Below are 16,414 nucleotides of genomic sequence, written 5' to 3'. Positions count from 1 at the left end.
AGTAAGGAATCTCTACAATGAGAATTATAAAACACTCAAGCAAGAAATTGCAGAAGACCCTAGAAAGTGGAGAAATTATCCTTGTTCCTGAATAGGAAGAATCAATATTGTGAAAATGGCAATCTTACCAAAAGCCATCTACACAATTAATGCAATCCCTATCAAAATTCCAAAGGCATTCTTCATGGAAATAGAAAAAACAATCCAAAAATTCATTTAGAATCACAAAAAAACCTCTAAAATGATACTGAGCAACAAAAATGAGGCTGGTGGTATCACCATATCTGATTTTAACCTATAGTACAAAGCCATAGTAACAAAAACAGTGTGGTACTGGCACAAAAACAGACATGTAGATCAGTGGAACAGAATAGAGGACCCAGATATATAAGTCCAGGTAGCTATAGCCACCTGATATTCAATAAAAAGCCAAAGATACTCACTGGGGAAAAGACAGCCTCTTCTGCAAAAGGTGTTGGGAAAACTGGATATATATCTGCAGAAGTATGAAAATAGATTCTTCTCTCTCCACATGCACAAGAATTAAGTCGAAATGGTTTAAAGACCTTAACATCAGACCTGAAACTCTGAAAGTGCTAGAGGAAAAAGTAGGGGAAACCCTTCAACATATTGTTCTTGGCAAAGACTTTCTGAATACAACCCCAATTGCTCAGGCAATAAAACCACAGATTAATCACTGGGACCTCATGAAATTACAAAGATTTTGCACTGCAAACGACACAGTGAAAAAAGCAAAGAGGCAACTCACAGAATGGGAAAAAAATCTTCACCAGGCTATATATCTGATAGAGGATTAATATCTAGGATATACAAGAACTCAAAAAGTTAAATAATAAGGAATCAAACAAGCAAATCAAAAAAATGGGCTATGGAGCTAAATAGAGCATTCTCAAAGGAAGAAATACGAATGGCATATAAGCATCTAAAAAAAATGTTCTACGTCACTAGTCATCAGGGAAAGGCAGATTAAAACTAAATTGAGTTTCCATCTCACTCCTGTCAGATTGGCTACCATCATGAAAACAAAGGATCATAAATGTTGGCGGGGATGTGGAAAAGGAAGAACCCTTCTACACTGCTGGTGGGAATGCAATCTGGTCCAGCCATTGTGGGAATCACTGTGGAGGTTCCTAAAACAGCTAAAGATTGACCCAGCTATAGCACTCCTAAGCATATATCCTAAGGACTCATCTCATCTCCTTAGAAGTACGTGCTCAACCATGTTTATTGCTGCTCAATTTATAATAGCTGGGAAATGGAACCAGCCTAGATGTCCCTCAACTGATGAGTGAATAATGAAGATTTGGCACATTTATACAATGGAGTCCTAATCAGCGGTAAAGAAAAATGAAGTTATGAAATTTGCAGAAAAATTGATGGATCTGAATAGGATTATACTATGTGAGGTGACCCAGGCCCAGAAAGCCAAGCGCCATATGTTCTCCCTCATATGTGGATCCTAGCTACAGATGACTGGGCTTCGTCATGAGAAGGAAAATACTTAGTAGCAGAAGCCAGTAAGTTAAAAAGGAGATATAAAGGGAAGAGAAAGGAAGGGAGGAGGATATTTAATAGGTTGGTATTGTATATATGTAAGTACAATGATTGAGATGGGGAGGTAATATGATGGAGAATGGAATTTCAAAGGGGAAAGTGCGGAGGTGGGAGGGAGGGTATTACCATGGGATATTTTTATAATCATGGAAAATGTTAATAAAAATTGTGAAAAAAATGCAATGATGCCTGTGGAGGTAATTATGAGTGGGCAGAGTTACAGGGAGTAGGGCCTCATAGTTGAAGATGTCTTTGTAAGAAGAGGAAGAGGGATCAATGTTAACATGCTTGATGTGTCTCTCCATGTAATATCCTGCATGCCTTAGGACTTCAGATTTTCTATCAGTGAAAAGGATGTGGCCACCCAGACTTGAGCTCCACAGTCTTTAGAACTATGAGCAGAATAAACCTATTATTTATATGTTTACTCAGTCTTCAGTATTTAGTCAAAGTGACAAAAAAAAATTCTAAGATACACATTTAACCAAGAAACTTGTTTTTGGCATCAAAATTCAGTTTCTTTTGCCTACCAGTCCTCTCATGGTGGATTATTTGACCTAATAGTCAAGATCACTTGGTAATATTCTTGACCATCCTACCAGTTCTCCAAAGCTAACCAGTGTACACTAACAAAGCTGACCTGTTTACACTCTTCCATTGTAATTCACTGACACACTCTCTTGTAGAAGCTGATTCTGTTTATTGGGGAAACTTCCACAAATACATGTCTATTTCTCCAAACAAGATATATGAATACTTAGTAAGTACATAAAAATACGCTCAACTTCATTAGCCATTAGGGAAATGAAAATAAAAACCACAATAAGGTACCATTTCACACCCACAGGAAGAACTGTAATAAATAAGATGGACAATAATGAATGCTGGTGATGAGGTGGAGAATCAGGATCTTCCAGGTGGCAGATAGGACTGTAACATGGGATAGCCACTCAGAGAAACAATGAGCCATTTCTCAAAAGGTTAAACACAAACTATTACAGGACCTGCATTCCACTGTTAAACAGTTCTCCACATATCTGTCCACATACAAGGAGGTACACATGAATGTTCACAGTGGTAGAATGTTGCCAAAGTTAGGGTCAAAGTCTGAGCCCTGAAAACTCCAACATGCCAGAATCAGCCACCCATCCTCAATAAGTTAATGAAAAGAGCTAAATTAGGGCTGGAGAGATGACTTAGTGGCTAAGGTGCTTGCCTTCAAAGCCTAAGGACCCATTTATTCCTAGTACCTACATCTCTCTTTCTCTCTCTCTCAAAATAAAATCACTAACTTTTTAAAATAAAAGAACCAAATTAAGGGCTGGAGAGATGGCTTAGTGGTTAAGTGCTTGCCTGTGAAGACTAAGGACCGCAGTTCAAGGCTCAATTTCCCAGGACCCACGTTAGCCAGATGCACAAGGGGGCACATGCATCCAGAGTTCATTTGCAGTGGCTGGAAGCACTGGCATGTCTATTCTCTCCTTCTCTCTCTTTCCCCTCCCTTCTTCTCTCTCCCTTGCTGTCACTCACAAATAAATAAATAAAAATAAACAAAAAAGTTTTTACAAAGAATCAAATTAATAGTAAAAAGCAGAAAGTGAAAGTTTATCCAATGTGGTCACATTAGGAAGAGAGACAGATTCAGTGACCCCTAGGTCCATCTTTGAGGTCCTACCATGAGGTTCACCTTTTTGTAGAGGGCCAGTGGTATGCATAGCTGAGCAGTCCTATTCAAGATATGGTCCTGCCCATCACTGTCTTGCCAGCACTGTGAATCCTTCTTTAGGGGAGGCTAATTTCTCCTTTGAGTGACCCCAGATGTCTTCAGTCTTTTCTTTAACATAGGATGAGATTCCTGGGAAAATTCCAGTTTCTTGGGAATCACTCTTTCAATTGTCAGTATTGTCATTTTTAAAAGTCATGAATGTTGTCCATCAATACCTCTCTATATATTAGAGGCAAACAGGATCATCCTAGGGTAAGAATAATGTTAATAGAGAAAATAATTTCTCTAACTCTGCATGCTAAGCTTAAATTCAAAGATGTTTAAGTTTCAGGAAAAAAAAATCATCATTCCTACATATCTATCTAAAAGTTATCTCCGGGGCTGGAGAGATGGCTTAGCGGTTAAGCGCTTGCCTGTGAAGCCTAAGGACCCCGGTTCGAGGCTCAGTTCCCCAGGTCCCACGTTAGCCAGATGCACAAGGGGGCGCATGCGTCTGGAGTTCGTTTGCAGAGGCTGGAAACCCTGGCGAGCCCATTCTCTCTCTCTCCCTCTATCTGTCTTTCTCTCTGTGTCTGTCGCTCTCAAATTAAAAAAAAAAAAAAAGTTATCTCCGGGCTGGAGAGATGTCTCAGTGGTTAAAGTGAAAAGCCTAATGACTTGGGTTCTATTCCCCAGTACCCGCATAAAGTCAGATGCACAAAGAGGTACATGCATTTGGAGTTAGTTTGCAGTGGCTAAAGGCCCTGACCCACCCATTCTTTCCTCTCTTTCTCTCTCTCTTTCTCTCTCCATGCAAATAAATAAATAAATAACATATATTAAAGAAAACAAAAGTTGTCTCTATCCAATTTAAAATGAAGCAGAATACAGAAACAGGAACTTGAAGGCAAAAGCACATATGAAGGACAACCAGTGCGCCTGTGAGGGGCACATCCAGCCTCACTAGTGAGTGTAGAAACACAAATCAAAACACAGTGAGATACAAGTTAAATCTGCATGATTGGCAAGAATTTAAAACCCCCTAGTGCCCAGTTATTGGTACTGGGTAATGCAGAGAATGAAAAGGATGCATATCCACAAAGCCAAATGTATCACTGGTGGGACACAAGATTAGTCTGATTGTTTTGGAAGACAATTTAACATTATTTTGTAATGTAAAGCATTCACCTACTCTATGATTGACCACTTCCATTTTTAAGATACAATATATAAAAAAGAAACTCACATGCACATTCGCACACACACAAACACACACACATAAGCACACAACAGTGTGATTGTGGGCATAGAATTCAGGGTAGTGGTTGAACTCCTTGGGTGGAGTGAGGTTAGTAGGATGGCACAGAGAGGACCAAGGAGATTGACATAAACATCAGTAATGCCCTATTTCTTGTACCAGGTGGTGGACTCATCAATGTTTGTTTAAAACAAATAAGTAAGTAAATAAATTAGGTCATGGATAGACCAATGATGTAAGTATATTGATCCAAGACTTCTAGTTAATCAAAAGTCTTGGTGCCAATTAAAGAAACTAAAGAGAAGAGTTAGAAGGGAAGAGAAAAAATCACTATCAATTTTCACTTCTTCTATGGCCTAGTTATATGACAACTTCTGACCAGTATACTTGTATAAATGTTCCAACAGTGGTGATCTGTTTCTTCTGCTCCTGAGTCACACATCCAGCCTTGCTCACAGAGTAGACCAGATGAAGGCATATGACCTCTAGGGTAAGTGTTTGAGATGGAGAAAGATTTTGCTTCTGTACCATCCTGCAACTAGATCTTTAACAACAGTTGTGAAGCATCGCCAACATGCCGAGGGTGAAGCCCTCTGGCTGAGTATGACTGACCCTGAGAGTCAAGTCATTCTTCCTGATCGGTCTCTAAGCTCAGGTGGTCTGTCTCCAAAGCACTTTGCTCCTGGGCCTCCATGTGTTGCTTCCATGTGTCTCCAAAACCAGCTGGCTGACTTGCCCTCCAGACAGAGGGGCTTTGTCCTCTGTCTGTGCAAGTCATGACAGAAGGCCGAGGAAATGAGAAGCTCTGTCCCCACAGGGAGGACAGCTAAGCTCCCGGCATGGGGTACACAGCAAGATCACAGAGAACCTGCATAATTCTCCAAAAAGCCAGTTGTGATCAATGACAGATCAGCCTGTCCCAGTCTGGCTCCAGAAGACATGCTTCCAGATTTTTAAACACAAATAGTTATATTGAAACTAGGTGAGATAAAAAATATAACCTGACTACATATGGTCATATATTATTACAATTGTGTCACCTGAAAATTAGGTAAAAATAGTCATTCATGCTTTTGACAACAATAGTTATTCTGAGAAATCCCTTAGACAAAAGATAGGGAAGAAAATGTATCAAGTTTATCAACTATTACTCTGCCAAGCGGGCAAAGCCACTGCTACCTCTGCTTTCCCTGGCAAGAATTTGAGGCATGAACTCAGAGAAAATTGATGGATTAAGTCCTCTTGCAAGAAGAAAGTAGGTAGATATCTGTAGCAGACAGCTTCAGGTTCACTGAGATGAACTTCCAGACCAGGCACAGTTACGGAGGAAGGGATTTATTGAAGCTTACAGATCCAGGGAAAGTTCCATAATGGCAGAAGAAGCTGGCCTGCTTTCACAGGACCAATCACAGAGAGAGAAGCACATGCCTAAAAGCCAAAAGCTACACAGCACAGTGCATTTCAGGAACTCCGGCTAGGCACACTTTGCATATCTTTAGATTGAAATCTGCCCAGGGAAACTGCCTCCAGCCAAGTGGCTGCAGATGCAAACTACAAAGTAATAAAACACTGAATATATTGGGGGCCATCTATTCAAACTACCACATTCTACCCCTGGCCCCCAATAGATTCATAACCATCACACATAGTAAATTGAACTCAGTTCAGTTTCAAAAATTCCCACAGTCTTGAACAACATAAGATAGTAAGTCCTGTAAAAAAATCAAACAAATTAAATACTTCCAACATACAAAGGCACAGAGTAAACATTTTCAAATGGTATAATGCATAGCAAGGAGAGACTAAAACAATGCAAACTCAACCCCCATCAAACAAACACCAAAACTTCTGAAGTTCAAGGCCACTATAACCAGAGACTACCAGTCTCCAGATTTTCCAATTTGCCCCCGCCCCCAGCTGGGCAGAGTAGCCAGGGAATAGTTCCATTCTAGACCAACAGCATGTTCTTGCATAGTCCTGATATATCCAAAACGTCTTCAGGTCTTCATGCAAACTATAGTCCATCTTCCAAAAACCCTTTCAGCCTATGAGGGCATCACACCCTGCCTCATACTGCATCTCAGCAGCAGCCCCTGGAATCATGAGCAATTCATGACCACTCCTCACATTTTTCATGCTTTTGAAACCAATACCAGGTGTGCAGGACACCATCATATTCTTAATTTTGGGACAAAATAAGTCATAACCTTGAAAAGCAGGTTTTTTCTCTAGTCAACTCTTTCAAAAGAGTGCATTTCTACGACAGTCTTTCCTCAGGCATCCTTCTCATTGCTTTAATGTAAAGGAGTCAAGCCATCTTCTTTAAGATTGTTAATGTGTTTGACAATAGCAGGTTCAGTAACCTAAGACCAGTCTCACGGCCTGTAATTTTAACTTGTTTGAGGTTTTCCAACTAAAAGTCTTAAAACTCTCAGTCCAACAGCATTAGCCAAGCATATCAGTCCATCCATTACACATTTAAGCTTGATCAAACTCTCTGGGCCTGGGCAGTAGGACGCAGCCAGCACTTATGCCAGTAGCCCAGTTCCAACAGTCTCCTGTAGTCTTTCCTTCCCCTTAGAAAGCTCATAAGCCAAGCCTCAAAGTTCAATAATGTCTGTATTTAGCATTCTCAAACTCTCATCAATTTGGCTTACTACTCCAGAAGGTGCCCTCAGTTGCAAGCACCAAGTCCATGCCCATTCCTCCAAAACAAAGGTTCCAAAAGATCAACATTCACATTCAGATTCATCTAACCCCACTCTCAGTACCAACTTCTGTAGCAGACAGCTTCAGGTTCACTGAGATGAACTTCCAGACCAGGCACAATTAAGGAGGAAGGGATTTATTGAAACCTACAGATCCAGGGGAAGTTCCATAATGGCAGAAGAGGAGGCTGGCCTACCTTCACAGAACCAAACACACACAGAGAAAAGCACAAGCCAAAAGCCAAAAGCCACACAGCACAGCACACGTCAGAACTCCATCTAGGCACACTTTGCATATCTTTAGACTGAAATCTCAAACCCACCACCACACCTTAAAATCTTCCCAGTGACACCACCTCCAGCCAGATAGCTGCAGATGCAAGCTACAAAGTAATAAAACACTGAATATATTGGGGACCATCTATTCAAACTACCACAATACCCCAAGAAATCTAACTCAAAAGTACCAGGTCAGATGTTTATTGCTGCTCAATTTATAATAGCCAGGAAATGGAACCAGCTTAGATGTCCCTCAACTGATGAGTGGATAATGAAGATGTGGCACATTTATACAATGGAGTTCTACTCAGCGGTAAAGAAAAATGAAGTTATAAAATTTGCAGAAAAATGGATGGACCTGGAAAGTATTATACTAAGTGAGGTAACCCAGGCCCAGAAAGCCAAGCGCCACATGTTCTCCCTCATATGTGGATCCTAGCTACAGATGATTGGGCTTCTGTGTGAGAATGAAAATACTTAGTAGCAGAGGCCAGTAAGTTGAAAAGGAGACATAAAGGGAAGAGAAAGGAAGGGAGGAGGATACTTAATAGGTTGATATTGTATATATGTAATTACAATGATTGAGATGGGGAGGTAATATGATGGAGAATGGAATTTCAAATGGGAAAGTGTGGGGGTGGGGAGGGATATATTTTGTAATCATGGAAAATGTCAATAAAAATTAAAAAAAAAAAAGTACCAGGTCAGACCTGTTTCTGATAAATGAAACCATCCTAGCAAGGTTATTTTTACACAGCAATAAACTGTGGAGCTGAGAGGTCTCTGATGTTTCCCACTAAAGCTGACTCAGAGGTTATAGAAAGAATTCTCAGACAAACAAGCTTGGAAATGGTTGGAACATTGAAAAGTCACTTCTCAATGGATGAGTTCCTAAAAGTCACACTGGTGTTTCCTGCAAATTATGATAAAGTTGTTTTCACCTCATTTATTAGCTTTGTATGACAGTGTCTAGGGAGGAAGCTGGGTTTCCCCACAGCATAAAGGAAAGCTTAGGAGAAGGACCAGGAAATCACTGGGTAACAGTATTAAAAGGGAGAGTCTTTGGCATCAGGAGTGAAGAAGTAAATATAACTAATAGCACTGCCCCAACTCTGTGGGCTATGCCTGCTTGCATTCCCCTTATAAAAGTTTTCATTTGATCAACGGAAGCAAAACCATTGATGAAGGAGCCCCCTCTTATCTTAGTGACAGAGGCAGCTCCATGGCCTTTCCCCTGGGAATAAGTCAATATAAACAACCTCTGGGATTCAGAATAAGCCAGCGGCAGTGGGGAGAAAGGCAGCACTGAGTAGGTGGGCCAGCAACAACACTGAAGATCTTCCTAAAATCTCTATTTTCTCTCCTAAGCTCTTCCCTGGTTAGGTTTGGCTTTAGAGGGGGGAGGGGCTCTTGCCATGAGGTTGGTGAGACATTATAAAGGTCAAGCTCAGAGTGCAAAAGTTAAAGGAGAATCACAAAGAAAGCCTTTTGGCCACTTCAAGCTGGGATTTCAAAAGAAGTTCATGCAACAAACTACTTGCAGTCCAGCTACACTAAGGGTCAGGGGATTATGTACAGGTTGCAATCAAAGTCCTATAGTAATAAACATTATAATGAGTTGGGGACTGTTTTCACCTCCACACAGATAGTTGAATGATTATCATGGTGCAACCCAGTTGAAGGGGGCTGGATTGGCAGGTGTGAATTCTGGCTACATCCTTACGTCTAGTACTTCCCACTTCTACCACACAGCTCTAAGGGGAGAGTACAATCTGTCACTAAGCCAGCTAAGGCATCCAAGTGCATGTCTGCGTGTCTGAGGTGGACATCACTTTTAGCCCAGTGCTGTGCATTTGGAAGCCACTCCCTTCGAGCAGAGGCAAGCAATATCTTTTTCCTGCATACTGAGCTTTCTCCTGGAGCATAAACAAAATCAGTTCTTGAGATGTAATCTCAAGGAATTTTGAAATTCTAAAACTTTCCTTGAATATTTTTTTATTGGAGGCAGAGTCTCAGTAATAATCCAGGACAGTCTCAAACAAACCTTCTACCTCAACTACCCAAGAGCTGGATTCCTACCACACATAGCTTGGGTTTGGGGTTTTTTTGTTGTTGTTGTTGTTTTAATTATTTTTGTTTCTTTTCATTTATTTAGTTGAGAGCGACAGACAGAGAGAGAAAGAGGCAGAGAAAGACAGAGAGACAGAATGGACACGCCAGGGCCTCCAGCCACTGCAAACAAACTGCAGACACATGTGTCCCCTTGTGCATCTGGGTAATGTGGGTCCTGGGGAATCGACCCTCAAACTGGGGTCCTTAGACTTCACAGGCAAGTGCTTAACTGCTAAGCCATCTCTCCAGCCCTTGGGCTTGGGTTTTGAAGCATCACAAGTAAGATTCTCACTTAAGAAACTCAGATGTCAACAAGCGGTATGGTTTTAAATATACTAGAAGTGCAATTTACTTTTCACATTGGCATCTCAATGAGCAAATCAGAGACTCAGTCTCAACCATTCTGAAAAGATCTCTCATACTAAATGATCCTCACCTCATGCAGTATTGAAGTTTAGGAACATGGTTGTCACTATCTGTTCACAGTATTCACCACTGAGCTGGTCACTGACCTTGATGACACAGACTCGGACTCAGTGCATCTCTAATGCATACCTGCCTATGCACAGTCCTTATGAATTATTTCTCCAAGCAAAGTGGTCCTCTAATATCCCTACAACTTGACTACTAGAGAACAAATAAATGGATTTTTTTAAAAAAAAAATCAAATTGAAAGCTAAGATGTTCACTTAAGTTTTAATATAGAAATAATTATTCAGTATTTGCATGCTCTTTGTAATATATGGCAGATACTTACACTTAAAATGCCATATTGATGGATTTCCACCTTATCTGAATATCCTGTGCTTTTTATCTGACAACCCTACAAAGATTTTTACCTGTCAGTATTCTTCCCTCAGACCTTGCTGCATCCCAGGCATATCACCAATAAATAGGACTTGGCTCTCTGTCATTTAGCAGCCCAAGGGGACTTCCTGACAGGAGAATCCTCAGTCCTTAGGTTAGACCTGATGAAACAATGTAAGGAAGGTCCTGAAGATGGTTGTGATTCCCACCTGCCACACACCTATCTTGAGCTACTAGAGAGGGTGGGAAGATTAAAAATGCTGCCTTGAGTCATTTTAGGTTTGGATGTGGTGGTGAGAACATTCCGCAATGATGAGAGTGTTCTATCTCAGAACTGTTACAGTAGCCATTAGTCAAACATGACAACTGAGCAATTTTAATTTTGCTAGTAAAAGCTGGGATTACATCACTCAATGGTAAAGCACTTGGCTAGCATGAGCAAGACCCTGGGTTCTATCAGTAGTCCTGAAAAATATCGAGGGGGGTGGATGGGGAGAAAATGTCTATGAGGCTGATGAAGAAAATTTTAAATTATATATTTCTTTTAAATTTTAGTGCAAGTTATAACTATAAAGACCTTCATCAAAAAGATTCTGTCGATAACTAGATATCTGCAGCTCTGTCTGGATCTGGAAGTCAGTCTTGTAGATCACTGTGGTGGTTTAACTCAGACGTCCCCCATAAGCTCATATGTTCTGAATGCTTGGTTCCCAGATGATGGTATTTTGGGAGGTGGAGCCATGATGAAGGAAGTATGCTGTTGGGGGGTAGGCTTAGGGTTAGCCAGCTCCCCCTTGCTAGAGTTTGGCTCACTCTCCTGACACTGTTTTCCACCTGCTGTGGTGGAGGTGATGTCCAGCCTCTGCTCATGCCGTGCTTTCCCCTGCATCATGGAGCTCCTGTTGGAGACTGTGAGCCTGAAATAAACCCTTTCCCCATCAGCTGCTTCTACTCAGGTGTTTTTTCCTAGAAATGAGATGGACAGTAACTATGATGATCAGCTACTTCAAACCTCCTCTTATTGCAGAAAGAAACCCCAAAGCTCTGGAAACAGATGTGTCTCTTCCAGATTGGCACAGCTAATTACACATCCTCAATAAGGGTCCGAGTGTTTTGATGGCTTCAGTTATGTAATTAACCAGCTGAAGAGGTGATACCAGAAATTAGAGTAATTATTTATCAAGCACCAGGATAAATCCTTTGGTATTATCCAATGGATGGATATGATAGTTGCAGCCTTGAACATGCATGTTATCTAAAAAGAGAAGGGCATGGGATTCTGTGGCAAGTACTGGAGGAATGTGCATACCTGACAAAAAGGAAAATTAAAACAAGTGAGAAAAATATGGATTTGCATAGAAATATGAACTACCAATGAGACAGTCTCAGAGTTTTTGCCCTCTCAGGAGACTTAATTCATGTCTGAGAGGAAGGCACAAAAAAAAAAAAAAGAGTTCTTATATCTTCACATCCCATGTCCTCTCCCTTTGTTTTGGTGAGCAAGGCTCTTAACTTCCTTATGCCTCAGTTTCCCTCTTTACAAAATATGGATAATGACCAGAGATGGAATAATTACTTAGTGGTTAAGGCATTTGCCTACAAAGCCAAAGGATCCCAGTTTGACCTTCCAGGACCCATGTAAGCCAGATGTACAAGGGGGTACATGCATTTGGAGTTCGTCTGCAGTGGCTGGAGGCCCTGAGGTGCCCATTCTCTCTCTCTCTCTCTCTCTCTCTCTCCCCTCCCTCTTTTTCTCTCTCAAATAAATAAATATTTTTTTAAATATGGATAATGACAATACCTACTTCAGAAAGCTGTTAGGATTAAGAGAGATGGTGCCAGCAAAACCATGGCACAGAATACAAATTCTTCAAACTTTAAAAAATTGAACTTATCTTGCTTCCACTTTGGGTCTTCTACCTGTTGTGACCTGGACTAATAGCACTGTCCTTTATGGAGTCAACCTTTCCAGGTCTCTGAGGCATTATGGTTCCACCATCCCCACCCCAGTAAGTAATTCTAGCTCCACGGTGTCTTTCAAATACAGCCACCTTTTGTTTTGTATGTTAATCAGATTTTCATCCATGTAACAAAGACTTGACATAATCCATTTAATAAGAAAGTTCTTCTTGGCTCTTAGTTTGGAGGTTTGGGTGGTTTGTTTTGTGCCAGTGGCAGCATATTAATGTGCTCTGGGACAAACTGTTCACCTTGTAATCAGGGAGAAGAGAGAGAGAGGAAGACTTTAGGTCCCATAATCCCATTAAAGGGCATGCACCCCAATGACATTAGTGTCTGGCACAAGGCCTCTCCACCTCCCGCCAGCAGCACTCTGAGAAGATTTGAGCACGTCCTGCCACCTGCAGCTCTGTGATCCCCACTGCCATCCTCGCTCAGCCCCTCACACTCACACTTGGACCATAGTCACACTGCACTTTCTAACAAATTTCTCAGATTCCAGTGTCTTTTTCCACCTACTCATTCTCTAGGGGACCCACAGTGGCTGCCAAATCCTAAATGTATGTAGCTTCCTATACATACAACTCATGAACAAAGTTTAATTTATACATTAGGGGCAATAAGAGTTTAATAATAAGAATATATTAAATAGAATGATTACAACGATATGCTGTAAATAAAGTCTTTTGCTTGCTTGTTTCTATTTTTTGATTCTTGAGATAATCTTACTATGTGGCCTATGTGGCCTTGAATTCATAGCAATCATTCTACCTGAGTATCCCAAATTCTGAGATTATGTAAACTAAACTACCATGCACCATTTTAGTTAAAGTATCATACTGTATTGAAGTTCTCCACTTGTGGTAATGCCATTACTGACTGATGAGATGAAGCGAGGTGCGTGACATGGGCGTGTGTCACAGCACTAGGTTACTGTTAGCCCCCTCTCCTGATTGCCCAGGAAAGCAACCAGGAGTATGAGGACGCCTCCACCCGCCCCTCCATCCCGCTCAGGACACAACTCATCTGCACTAACCACCCACAAGGTCACGTACCCATCAAGACCATCATAGTGACTACTACAGTGTGTCAGCACTTGTATTCACGTAACCTTCAGAATAACACACATTTTAAAATCTATAAATTGTTTTTATCAAAAATTTTCTATTTAATATTTTTGGTGACAGTTGACCACAAGTAACAAAACTGCCAACAGAGACACTATGGATAAAGGAGGACAGCTGTATTTGTGAACCACAGGACATTTTGCACCTCCTCCCTTGGCATCTTTTGTGGGCAAGATGAAGTCCATGCTTCTTACCACGGCATTTGGTGCCCTTCACAACCTGGTTCCAGTTCATGCTTGACTCTAAATTTTCATATTTATGTTTTTATTTTGAAATGAGAATATGTAAATTTAAATCAGCATGTTTACTTTTTCCGCATGAATAATTATCGTATGACTATATGGAAACCTCACAGATACAAGCGGGTTTTTCCATTAGGCTCTTAAGCAAAAATGAAAAATTTGCCATGAAATCTTGCAAAGAGCACCCTCACTGGTATTGCTTGTGCAATCATATATCTATTTTCATGTGTCCAGGACAATTCTGATTTATTCTAGTTAATACTATATAATGTTTTAAGGATTTCTCCATTTGTCCCTCAAAAGTCACTGAGATGGGACTGATTAAGGCACTTGCCCAGGGAAGCCTAAGGATCCAGATTTGATTCTCCTATAGCAGCATAAACCAGATACACAAAGTGCATAGGTCTGTACTTTGTTTGCAGTGGCTAGAGTTCTTGGTAGGTCCATTTTCTCTCTCCCACAGCTCTCAAATAAATAAATAATTTTTTAAGTCATTAGCAGTTAAGGTGCTTGACTGCAAAGCCTGAAAGCCCGGGTTCTACTACCCAGAATCCACATAAACTAGATGCACAAGGTGGCACATACGGACAAGGTGACATATGCATACCAGGTGGCACACGTGTGTGGAATTTGATTGCAGTGGCTGGAGGCCCTGGCATGCCAGTTCCCTCTCTCTCTCTCTCTCTCTCTCTCAGTCATAATAATAATAAAGTCACTGAGAGCCAGATGTGGTGGCACATGCCTTTAATCCTTTAATCCCAGCACTCGGGAGGCAGAGGTAGGAGGATTGCTGTGAGCTTAAGGCCACTCTGAGAATACATAGTGAATTCCAGGTCAGCCTTGGCTAGAGACCCTACTTTGAGAAACCAAAAAAAAGTAATAATAATAATAATAATGTCACTGGGATTGCTGCTACCCCCTTTGGTATGTAAGTCATTCTAAAGGAGAAAAAGATGGCAACAGAATGATAGATGTCCATCCTTTGTGCCCATCCTCTCAAGGCATCGATGGCTTGCGTCATATTTACTTAGCATCATTTCCCACTCAGGGCTGCACAGTCCTCGATCAGACATGTGTTTCATGGCGCTGCTTCATATATTCCCCAACCACTTTATTAAAAATTGCTTCATGACCCTCTCCTATGAACCTAGTTTGTTAAGCAAACTAATTGCTGAAAAGCAGCTCATTGTGTGACTTTCCCGGACAGCATTAATGAATTTTAAAAGGACCTTAAGAGCCCTGACCAAAGGAATGACTAACGGAGGAATCTTAGGAGAACTGTGTAGGTGTCAGAAATGTCATTAAAGTGATGCATCACAGGACAGGGATGGCATGAGGGACCAGCGATGACGTGAGCCATTGCTCACACCTCTGGCCTACAGCAGCAGAATGAGAGTGAAAGAAGTAGGGGAGATAGAGTGTGGGAGGGAGCACACAAGTAGTGGGTAACCTTGGAAGCTGAATGCAATGTGAAAATTAAGAAAAAAATGATTCAGGGGAATTACAGCCAGGGATCACCATGCATGTGTTTGAGAGTGAAAACAAGGAAATCACCAGGACAGCTGGAGAATACACAAGCTGTTGCAGAGAGCCAGTGGAACAGCAGCCATGCCAAGTGGAGCCAGGGTGGCTGCACAGGCTGGCAAGAGACCTGACTCTCAAGGACTCCCATGTCCCCCAGGATTGAGGGATGCCCCAGAACCAGTGCTAAGATTTCAGCTTCCTAGGCAATGCCCAGTGAAAAAATAGAATGAAAACTTCTAAAATGGAAAGTGAGAAGCTGGCATGAGTCACTGGAGTATTAAAAAGGAACAAGAAAGGGGGATGGAGAGAACAGATAGATGCTGTTTTCATGTGCAAGAAAATAAGGCATCTCAAAATTGGGATTAAGAAAAATCCCAAAGCAGGTAATAGGCCTGTGTATAAGAAGGATTTGCAGGGGGATAGGAACCTTTCCTAGGGGCACATGCAATCAGAACAGCAAAGTTGGACCAAAATACACACATGGCTGTATTTTATATTAGTACTTAAAATCAAAAGAGAAAATGCCAGTCCAGTGTGGTGGTAAGCGGATGCAATCCTGATACTTAGGAGAGAGACAGAAAAGTCCAGAGTTCAACATCACCTTGAGACACCTAGAAAGATCCTGTCTCAAAAAGAAAGATGAAAATAGAGAAGAGTAAAGGATAGAAGGAGAGGGGGGAGAAGAGAGAGGAGAACAGAAAGGGAATAGAAAAGGATAAAGGAGAGAGAAAAAAATCCCAAGGTTTGTGAAGATGAGGTAGAGAATCATATAGTCATGTGGGGATTATAAATAGAGATGAGAGGTAAATTAGAGTAGTATGAATCAAAAGCTTACAAAATTCTATGTGAAGAAAGTAATAAAATGTATGCAAAAATAATTTTCTATAGACAGTTATTTTGGTATTATTTACAATGACAAAAAGCAGAAAAATAACCAAAATATGAACTACTAAAGATTATATGGAATAAATTATACATACACAACAAGATACACTAAGAAATACATAAGAAATATGAATATGTAGAATTTTTATAATGTATTACATTTTACAAAACCTTTCCAAATAAGGACTGGCACTGTAACTCTGGTAGAATGCTTGCATAAGGCCCCATGTTCT

This window comes from Jaculus jaculus, chromosome 5, assembly GCF_020740685.1.
Source record: "Jaculus jaculus isolate mJacJac1 chromosome 5, mJacJac1.mat.Y.cur, whole genome shotgun sequence".
Classification (NCBI taxonomy): Eukaryota; Metazoa; Chordata; class Mammalia; order Rodentia; family Dipodidae; genus Jaculus; species Jaculus jaculus.
Note: the sequence above shows the minus strand (reverse complement) of the source record.